The sequence below is a fragment of the Otolemur garnettii genome, unplaced genomic scaffold (assembly GCF_000181295.1).
Source record: "Otolemur garnettii isolate 467f Iridium unplaced genomic scaffold, OtoGar3 scaffold00233, whole genome shotgun sequence".
NCBI classification, from domain to species: domain Eukaryota; kingdom Metazoa; phylum Chordata; class Mammalia; order Primates; family Galagidae; genus Otolemur; species Otolemur garnettii.
This window is the reverse complement of record NW_003852628.1, coordinates 904,774-914,889: the sequence shown is the minus strand read 5'-3', so window position 1 is coordinate 914,889 and position 10,116 is coordinate 904,774. Positions and strand designations below refer to the sequence as shown.

The 10,116-nt window shown below is 48.1% G+C and overlaps 2 protein-coding genes across 4 annotated transcripts in view; one reads left to right on the top strand and one right to left on the bottom strand.

Annotated features, from left to right (window-relative positions):
* CUNH19orf47 (chromosome unknown C19orf47 homolog) overlaps window positions 1-2,180 on the bottom strand; it is a 32,386-nt gene extending 30,206 nt beyond the window's left edge. Inside the window, exon 1 of one of the 2 annotated variants that reach the window (XM_003802114.3) lies at window positions 2,102-2,180. The gene's annotated coding sequence lies outside the window, so the exon portion shown is untranslated. The remainder of the gene's footprint in view (window positions 1-2,101) is intronic. The other variant, XM_023508261.1, reaches the window with a different exon arrangement.
* A 293-nt stretch (window positions 2,181-2,473) lies between these two features.
* PLD3 (phospholipase D family member 3) overlaps window positions 2,474-10,116 on the top strand; it is a 22,744-nt gene continuing 15,101 nt past the window's right edge. For both annotated transcript variants that reach the window (XM_012812935.2, XM_003802112.3), the window contains exon 1: window positions 2,474-2,546. The gene's annotated coding sequence lies outside the window, so the exon portion shown is untranslated. The remainder of the gene's footprint in view (window positions 2,547-10,116) is intronic.

Genomic DNA, 10,116 nt, shown 5'->3' with positions numbered 1-10,116 from the left:
GCCTTAGCCACTTGAGCCACAGGTGCCGAGCCTAGTGTGTCTCCTTGAGAAAAAATAAATATAAGACAGTGTCTTATTTTCAGGGAAACACAGTAGTGCTACAGACTCTGAGCCAGTTTTCCTTCCATTTAGAGCCAGCAATGCTAGCTTTCCATTAAAATAGCAATGCAAATTTTCTTTCTGAAATTGACTAGAGAGAAATATACTAGTTGTTTCTAGAGAAAGAGAAATCTGATACTACAAGACACAACAAAACTGGCCCAGTAGTAAACAGCAGGATGTCAATTTTCCCAGCTCCAATTCTAAGTTTTTCCTCTTGCTATCTCTGAACTTCCTCCTGAAACTGTCCTTATAAAATTAATCCAAACCAAGTTGCTGGGATTTTAACAAGGACATGTCTTAAAGAAGCACAGCTAAATGTTAACCAGTTCTTGCCCCATAGCCCACTCCCTTGTATATGTTTACTGCTTAAGAGTCTTTCATCACAAAGTCCTATAACTTCCTTTAAATCCAGTGGTTCTCAATTGGTGGGTCGCGACCCACAGGAACGGTATTAAAGGGTTGCGGCATTAGGAAGGTTGAGAACCACTGCTTTAATCAGTCTTATAGATAACACCTTCAATCTAAGACTGTTTTTAAGATATTTTCCAGACCCTGCATTCCAACGGGCCAGCCAGTCCTATGACCCCTGCCAAGAAACTGACTCAGTGCAGGAACGCAGTTCTTACATCCCTATAGTTTCACACACACCCCCACCTAGCCAATTACCCATGCCAATTCTCTAGCCCCCTGCCCACTAAAATTATCTTTAAAACCCCAGTTCAGGCCAGGTACAGTATAATCCCAGCACTTTGAGAGGCTGAGACAAAAGGATCCCGTGAAGCCAGGATTTTGAAACCAGACTGGACAACAGAGCAAGAAACCTCTGTCTACAAAAAAATTCTAGAAACTAGGCCAGGCCTGGTGCCTCATGCCTGTAATTCTAGCACTCTGTGAGGCCAAGGCAGGTGAATGGCTTGAGCTCAAGATTTCGAGACCAGCCCCAGACTCTACTAAAGAGCAAGAGCGAGCCCCAGACTCTACTAAAAATAGTAAAAACTAGCTGCATGATGTTCTCACCTATAGTCCCAGCTACTTGGGAGGATGAGGCAAGAGGATTGCTTGAGCTCAAGAGTTTGCGGTTGCAGTGAGCTACAATGATGCCACTGCACTCTTAACCAGGCAAAATAAGGAGACCCTGCTTCAGAAAAAGAAAGTCAGGCGCAGTGGCTCATGCCTGTAATCCTGGCACTCTGGGAGGCTGAAGTGGGTGCATTCCTTGAGCTCACCAGTTCGAAACTAGCCTGAGCAGAAAAACGAGACACCTCCCCCCATCTCAACTAAAAATAGAAAAACTGAGGCAAGAGGATTGCTTGCACCCAAGAGTTGGAGGTTGCTGTAAGCTATGACAACACATCACTCTACCCAGGGCAACAGCTTGAGACTCTGTCTCAAAATAAATAAGTAAATAAGTAGAAAAACCAAAACACCCAACCCAACCCAATTCCTCCTGGGGACGGATTTTCAGAATCATTATCATTATAGTCCTAGTCCATGAACTCTAATTGTGCCAGAACCTGTGCTAAAAGCTTTATACATACGTTTCAATAGAATCCTCAAAATGACCCTATGATATTGGGACTTATTAGCCCTCACTGTATAGATAAGAAACATAAGGTTCAGGAAAGGGAAGGCACAGGCCCATTGTCGCACAGTAGAGCTGGGACTTGAACCGAAATCCGTCGGTCTCCAAACCCAACAATTTTTCACACCAGCGCAAGCATCAATGCTAACAATGGTACAGCAACGAAGTGAGCACTACCCGCAGGCGCTGAGCTAGGGGTTCTGACGTGCACGAGCTGACTTTTCACTCCAACCCATGAAGCTGGTGCTACAGTCGGATTCTGACCCCCATTCTACAGAGGAGGAAACTGAGGCTCAGAGAAACAAACCGTTTGTCCGTATCCGCACAGCTGAGCTCGCATTGTAATTCCAGAGCTCTGGACGCCACCCGTCCCCACCGCATCCGTCCCAATCCCACCACCACGGGCCCACACCTCACCTGGCCCACCGGGCCCGCGCCTACTCGCGCCGCCCGCCGTCCCTCCCAGCGGCGCCAACTGTCAGACACTCCTCCCTCGGCTCGGCTGCCCTCCCCGGAAGCGTCGCCCTCCCTGCCGGAAGCCGCCCTGACCGGTCCGCGGTCTCTCTAGCCCTCCAGTTCGCCACCAGAGAGAGTGCAGCGGTGACCGTCACGTGACCGGCCCCGTCTCTGTGTGTGTCTCTCTTTCTCATTCTCTCTCTCCGCCCCGCGCCCCCAGAGCACCGCCCTGTTCCGGACGCTAGCTAGGAGCACCGCCAATGAGAAAGACGGATGCCCTCCTCCACGCCCTCCGGCTGCCCGCAGTCCGGCCGGAGTGCGCCTGCGCGCGAATGGGGGTGATCAGGCGGGGCTCTAACGTAGAAGGTGCGCTTGGGGCTGAGACCCGGGGAGACGTGAACAGCAGGTACTGTGCAATGTGAGGGCGCGGCACCACGACTGTCTCCTTGTGTCGTCCTTCCATCTAAAATGCCTCCCTCTCCTTATGTAGTCCTCAGTCCCTATACGTCCCCATTCCTCCCTTGTGGTGCATCCTGCATAAATCGTCACCGCTGTTGTGTAGCCCTCGTGTCGCTGTCAGCCCGCTTAGCTCTCCTCCGTTCCACTTATATGTCGCAGTCGTCCCCCTTTTAAGTCTTTGTAGCCTTCGTATGTCGCCTGCACCCCTCTTTTGTTGCCATTTCTTTATAACGTTCTCATTTCTCTTAAATCGTCATCATACCCCCATGTCACCTTCGGAGAGTTGCTTGTTTCCATCTCCTTCCTTAAATCTCACTCAGGCAACCCTCCCGTCAATTACCCTTTATGTCTTACCTCCTTCCATGTCATCATTGCATCTCAGACAGTCACTATCAATGCCTCATTCTTCCAATTTTCCCCATAAGGAGCCACCCAGACTTACAGTTGTTTTTCTTTCCTCCATGTCCCCTTCATTTCCCCATGTCACGTGTAACATCCCACCTCCACCTACCATACGGGTCCTACAGCCTATTATCCAGGTGGTGCCAGAATCCCAGTTGTATCACTAAACCTCTGGGTGACCTTGACCACCTTATCTCACCTTTCCAATCTCAGCTTTCTCCTCCGTAAAATGCACGTTAGGGACACCTACATCCAGGATGAACATGCAGATTCTGTGAATTTATTCGTGTGACATGCTGAGTTCATTGTGGCCTTTTGGCAAATACTGTAATTAACCATGTCATCCTCATCTAATCACTTAATCACTTTTTTTTTTTTTTTAGAGACAGTCTCATTTTGTCACCCTTGGTAGAGTGCCATGGCATCACAGCATCACAGCTCACAGCAACCTCCAGCTCTTGGGCGTAGGCAATTCTCTTGCCTCAGCCTCCAGAGTAGCTGGGACTACAGGCACCTGCCACAGCGCTCAGCTATTTTTTTGTTGCAGTTTGGCCGGTGCCAGATTTGAACCTGCCACCCTCAGTATATGGAGCTGGCTCCCTACTCTCTGAGCTGCAGGCACTGCCCCTCATCTAATCAGTTTTATCACCTCCTTACAGTTGTTCTCCCCAGCTGTCCTCATCATTCCCATGGTGTCATCACACTCCTCATTATCACCAGTTCCTCTGCCATAGTAACACCACCCCACGATCTCCATGTTGCCTTCACCTTTGCAATGTCACCAAAGCAGAGGGGTGGCCAATCAGCCATCACAAACCTTGCTTCTGTAAATATTCAATACTTATCTCTTTATCCTGTTAGATTAAGTGATTCCCCCAGCCCTAAAAAAATGATAGCATTGAGCTAGTGCCATGGGGGTCAAGGAGGGCTTGGTGAGGGGAGACTCTTCAGTAACATAACCATGGACCTCCCTGGTCTTTGAGAATTGGAGCTAGGGAGAGAAGAGGCAGGTTCACCTACACTTTAGTTAAACCTTAGCAGTCCTGAATCTATGGCATGGAGGTAAGTGTCTTCTTCATTCAGCTTATCCTAGCAAGGCAGTGTAGTACAGTGGTTCGCACTGTACTACAATTAAGCCCAAGAGTTGGAGGTTGCTGTGAGCTGTGACGCCACGGCACTCTACCAAGGGTAACATAGTGAGACTCTTGTCTCAAAAAAAACAAAACAAACAAAAAAAAAAAAAAAAAAAACAGACAAAAATACCTGGCCACATGGGGTTTACATTCTAGTAAGAGACAGTGAGTAAACAGGTAAGTAGCTTATTTGGAATTAGAATGGGGATGGAGAATGTGGGGTCAAGGTTGTATTTTAAATGGAATAGTCAGGGAAGGTTTTCTGAGGAGAGGAGAGTGACATGGCTATCTGGAGGGAGACATTCTAGTCAGGACAGCAAATGCAGAGGCCCTGAGGTAGGTGCATGCTTGGAATATTTAAGGAATAGCAAGCAGCTCAGTGGGGGAGGGACATGAGATCAGAGGGGTCATGAGGGCACATTGTGGTAGGGCCTCCTGGGCCATGGGGAAGATTGGCTTTTCCTCTGAGGATGAGCCATGGAGAATTTGGAGCAGAGGAGGAACACAATCCAATGTGACATGAAGCCATCACCCTGAGCAACATCACCAGCTCCAGAACTCCTACCCAGGGGGATTGGCAAGAGGCAGCCTTTTTGGAAAGAGAGCCAGAGTCTTCAAGCTGCACTCACATATCCTTTATATTAGGAAAAAGCTTCAAATATACTTGTCAGAGTTGGCTCACACCTGTAGTCTCAGCTACTTGGGAGGCTGAAGAGGGAGGATTGCTTGAGACCAGCTGGTCAACAAGACAAGACCCATCTAAAATATATATATATATATATCAAAGATGTGGAGGGTGAGAGGTGTACTGATGGAGGTTTTGAGAGATCAAGGCCACCTGGGGGTTCACTAGCTGTTGGGGAGGGCAGGTGAGGCAGCTGTTGCCGGGCATTCATCCTTGGAACACCAAGGCAGCTTGGGTTGAAATTGTGGCACCACCATTTGTGGTATATGCCTTTGTGCTAACAACTTAACCTCTCTGGGTATTAAGTACCCTTATCTGTTAAGTGGGATGTAAAAAAAAGACTGCCATGAGAACTGAATATACAATATAAGCTGGGTATTGTGGGTGGGCATGTATAGTCCCAACTACTTGGGAGCTAAGGCGAGAGGACCGCTTGTGCCCAAGAGTTTGAGGTTGCTATGATCTATGACGCCACAGCACTCTATCTAGGACAACAAAGTGAGACTCTGTCTAAAAAAAAAAAAAAAAACTGATTTGGTGCTGTATCTCAGTGGTTAGAGTATGCTGGCCACATACACTGGGGCTGGTGGTTTCAAACCCTGCCTGGGCCTGCTAAACAACAATGACAACAACAACCAAAAAATAGCCAGGCGTTGTGGCGGGTTCCTATAGTCTCAGCTACTTGGGAGGCTGAGGCAAGAGAATCGCTCAAGCCCAAACAGTTTGAGGTTGCTGTGAGCTGTGATGCCCTGGCACTCTACCAAGGGTGACCAAGTCAGACTCTGTCTCAAAAAAAAAAAAGAATATATAGTATACAGTGCTATGAACAGTGCCTGGTTCAATAAACAAGCTCTGCCCTCTTGCCCTTCATCTGGCACTGTCACAAGTTTACACCTCCCTTGAGTGGCTAGGTCCCTCACATGAGGCACCACACAGGGAGGTTCTGTCTTGTTTTTTTTTCTTGGTTTAGGATTTGGTTTAACAGTGCACTATCCTGGAGCAGAACTGAGTTCTGGGTTCACATTCCCAGCCAACAAACCTGAGCAGGTGACTCCCCCAAGCCCTGTGGCCTCGTCTGAAAAACAGGGATGACACTGCTCCTTTGCCCCAGACTTGTCATGTTTTTGAGCTAGACCATCAGCCATTCCCAACTGCTGTCCCCCTCTTCCTGCGTTATTTTTCTCCAAAGCACAAACCATGTGTTTCACTCATTTATTCTCACTCCCCAGTAGAATAGTATCTTTGGGAGGAATTTTTTTTCTGTTTTGTGTGGTATCCCCAATTTCTAGATCAGGGCTTGTTAGGGAATAGTTACTGAATAAATATTAGTTGAATGATAAATAAATGAACTTGGGCCCTGAGCATCTGGTATGTACTTATTCCTGTACTCAGTGGTACTGGGGACACAGCAGTGACTGAGACAGCCCAGTCACCAGGCACTTATGGCACAGAGGGGATGGGGGGCAGTGAGGTTGGGGTAGGATGGGGGCCTAAGGGACTATGGGAACCCAGAGGGCTTCGTGGAGGACGTGGTATGTGAAGTGGAGTGAAAGGTGTGTTTGGCAGGGAAACAACTGTGGGGGAATGTTTGGCGTGGTTTCAATTCAAGGAACCAGAAGATACTAAATTTGGCTGGGATGTAAAAAATGGTGAGAAAATAAGCCAAAGAGGTCCTTAAGGGAAGATCATTCATGGCCAGGCGCTGTGGCTCACACCTGTAATCCCAGCACTCTGGGAGGCCGGGGCAGGTGGATTGCTTGAGCTCACGAGTTTGAGACCAGCCTGAGCAAAATCGAGACCCCCATCTCTACTAAAAATAGAAGAACTGAGGCAAGAGGATTGCTTGAGCCAGAGGTGGAAGGGTTGCTGTGAGCTATGACACCACAGCACCATACCCAGGACTACAGCTTGAGACTCTGTCTCAAAAAAAAAGGAAGTCACTCAGTACTCTGAGAGCCACAGTTAGGAGTTGGAACTTTTTCCTGAGAATGCTTGGGAGCCACAGACAGTTTTTGAGCAGAGGAGGAACAAGCCAAATTCACATGGAAGGGGCATTGGAAGGATTGAGTGGAGGCTGAGAGCCAAGTGGCTTGAGGGGGACCCAGGTAGGACATATCAGGTCAGAGCTGCTAGGGGTGGAGGTAGAAGGGAGGAAGGAAGGGTGCAGAGATTCAGGAGGCCATGTGTGGGGGTCTAGGATAAGGCCCAGGGTTGGGAAGGGAATCAGGGAGAGTTTCTAGAAGAGGTGACACTCAGGGTGAGACCTGAAGGGTGAGTAGGATAAATGTCCTTGAAGTGGGGACCTGGGGGAGGAACAGGTTTAGGGAAGATAACGACAGTAGTGGGTATGAGGACTCCTAGACCTTGGGGGAGATGTCTAGGAGGCTGTGGGATCTCCAGAGCTGGAGCTCAGGGGAAAGGTGGAAGCTATAGACAGAGCTTTGAGTTCAGCAAGGGGATCTAAGCCAGGCACAGTGACTCATACCTATAATCCCAGCACTCTGCGATGCTGGGGTGGGTGGATTGCTTGAGCTCAGGAGTTCAAGACCAGCCTAGGCAAGAATGAGACCTCTCTACTAAAAATAGAAAAAATAGCTGAATGTAGTAGCACATGCCTGTAGTTCCAGCTGTTTGGAAGGTTGAGGTAAGAGGATTCCTCAAGCCCAAGAATTTGAGGTTGTTGTGAGCTATGCAGGATGACAGAGTGAGACTTTGTCTCAAAAAAAGGGGGGTGGGGAGGTCCACGGGGGCCTGTCCAGGTAGGGCCCCATAGAACCTGATAAGAAATTTGTACTCTGTCCTAAGGGCAACGAAGAGCCACAGAAAGATTTTGAGCAGGAGTGGGGCAGCTTAGATTTTTTAGTTCCAATTCAGAAGTATTCACCATTTATGATGCTGCGTTGGACATGTTTAACTGTTTTTCACATTGGGCATCTTCTCTCCCTATAAGAGGCACCTATCTTTTTTTTTTTTTTTTTTTTTGAGACGGAGCCTCAAGCTATCCCCCTGGGTAGAGTGCCATGGCATCGCGCTCACAGCAACCTCCAACTCCTGGGCTCAAGCGAGTCTCCTGCCTCAGCCTCCCAAGCAGCTGGGACTACAGGCGCCCGCCACAACGCCTGGCCATTTTTTGGTTGCAGCCATCATTGTTGTTTGGCGGGCCCGGGCTGGGGATTCAAACCCGCCACCTTAGGTGTATGTGGCTGGCGCCTTAGCCGCTTGAGCCACAGGCGCCGAGCCAAGAGGCACCTATCTTAAGGGGTCCTTTGAAATAAAGGATCTACTGCTTTAAAAAAACAATTGCAAAACCAGTGTTCTGTTCTGTTTTCTGTAGACTTGACCACCAGCAATTTGATTGTTTCGTCCAAGGGGGTCTGTACTATCCAGTTAAAATTAGCATCCTTAAACACGATGACATTTCTATTTTAAACCATTTGGAGGGTGAATTTCTCCTGTGGTAAGGCCTGCCCAGTACTTCCACTAACTTCAGCTGCACCCTCCTTTGCATTCTCAGGTGACCTGAATCAGCCTTGACTTTTTCTCACTCTCAGCTTTACTTTGAGGCTGAGATGTCATCTGTACCCATTTTCACTCCTCTAGGCTTAAAACACAAGCTGGTTATCATTGTGTGTAAAACAAGTGTCACTAGGTCTAGAAAGACATCTAAGAAAGCCTTGTCAAATTTTACCTTCTACTGCTTCATTTCTTTCGTTTTCGACAAACACATGTATTTACTGAGCAATTACAATGTCCTGGGCACTTGGAGCTAGAGGAACAAATCAGACACAGACTTCTCTTTTCCAGGGACACATAAAAGTTTATTATCTGTGATGAAAGTGTGTTCAGGATAGCAGGATACACACAAATCTCACCAACTACTGTGTGTGGGTTTACTGTGTCTTCTGCCTGCCATGAGCTTGTTGACTAGTCCTTTCCAGAAAATATGAGGTTGATATTATTAATCTCCCTATTGTTCAGAGAATGTAAGTGTGGCTCAGATAAAGGAACTCTGAGGCCCACCCCCTTAACCATTCAGTGATTTCCCCAGCTACCACCTCCAGGTGGGTATAAGATGATACCCATTTGATAGATAGGGCCAGCGGAGTTCAGAGTAGTGAAGCCCCATGCCCAAGCTCACTCAGCAAGAAAGTGGCAGAGGAGGTATTTGAAGCCTGTACCCTGTCAAATCTGCCACCTTCATCGGGGGAGGGGGAAGGATAGGGTGTTCAGAAAGCTGTGACCTGACATGTCTCAAAAGCCCAGTGGGTTTTGTTTCCTCCTTTTCTGCGGTCTGCGGTGTCACACGCCAAGGCAGGCAGGGTCATGAGCCAAGAGTACTTGGGGATATTCTGTGGGTTGGGAGGTGGCATGCTTCCTGGCACAGATGCACCGTATACCAGCAAAGAAGCAGAGCATAAGGACCAGCTTGGGTTAGTTGCACCAGACCCCCACAGGTGTTCTGCAATCCTGGGAACAAGCACTGACTGAGACAGCTTCCCTGTTGCCCAAGGATCTGAGGCCAGATTTCTTCTCCAGCTGAGGCCATAATCTTCGGGAGGCTGGGACCTGGGGGAAGGGGCACCCCAGCTAGGATTGTGAGCCTCATTGTAATTTAGTTTCCATGGAATTTCTATGTGCATTACAAATATATATATATAGTAGTTGAAGGCCTACAATGAAAAGCCACCACCTTGCCTGTGAGCTCTTAGGAGCTTCGACAACTCATAGTTACTGAGAGCCTCTTGCATGTCAGTTGAATGCATGTTATATGTGTTAATTTCTTTAGTTCAGAGATATCCTTCAGATTTTAGATATCTCAAGTCTGGGATATTTGGAATCAAACTCCTGGTCTTTTCTCCCAGCTTGTTCCTCTCTGTCTTCCCCAGTTCAACTATTGGCACCTCCACACTTGCGGTTGCTTAGGTTGAGACCTCTTGAGTCCTCCTTGACTCCTTTCTTGCTCTAGAACCCACATCCATGCAGAAATCCCATCTGCTCCACCTTCAAAATGCACCCAGAACTGGCCCATTCTTCACCTCATAGCTGCCCCCAGTCCCACTATTCCTGCCTGGATGTTGGGGGGCAGCCTCCCTGGGTTCCCTGCCCCAGTCTGTTCCCCACATAGCCAGAGGGATCCTACGAATATCTGTGTTTCTTTCCTGGGGCTCCTATAACAAATTTCCTCAAACTTGGCTCAAAACAACAGAAATTTATTCTCTCACAGTTTGGGAAGCCAGGCATCCAAATTCAAGGTGTTAGCAGGACCATGTTCCCTCCAGAGGTTTTTTTTTTTTTTT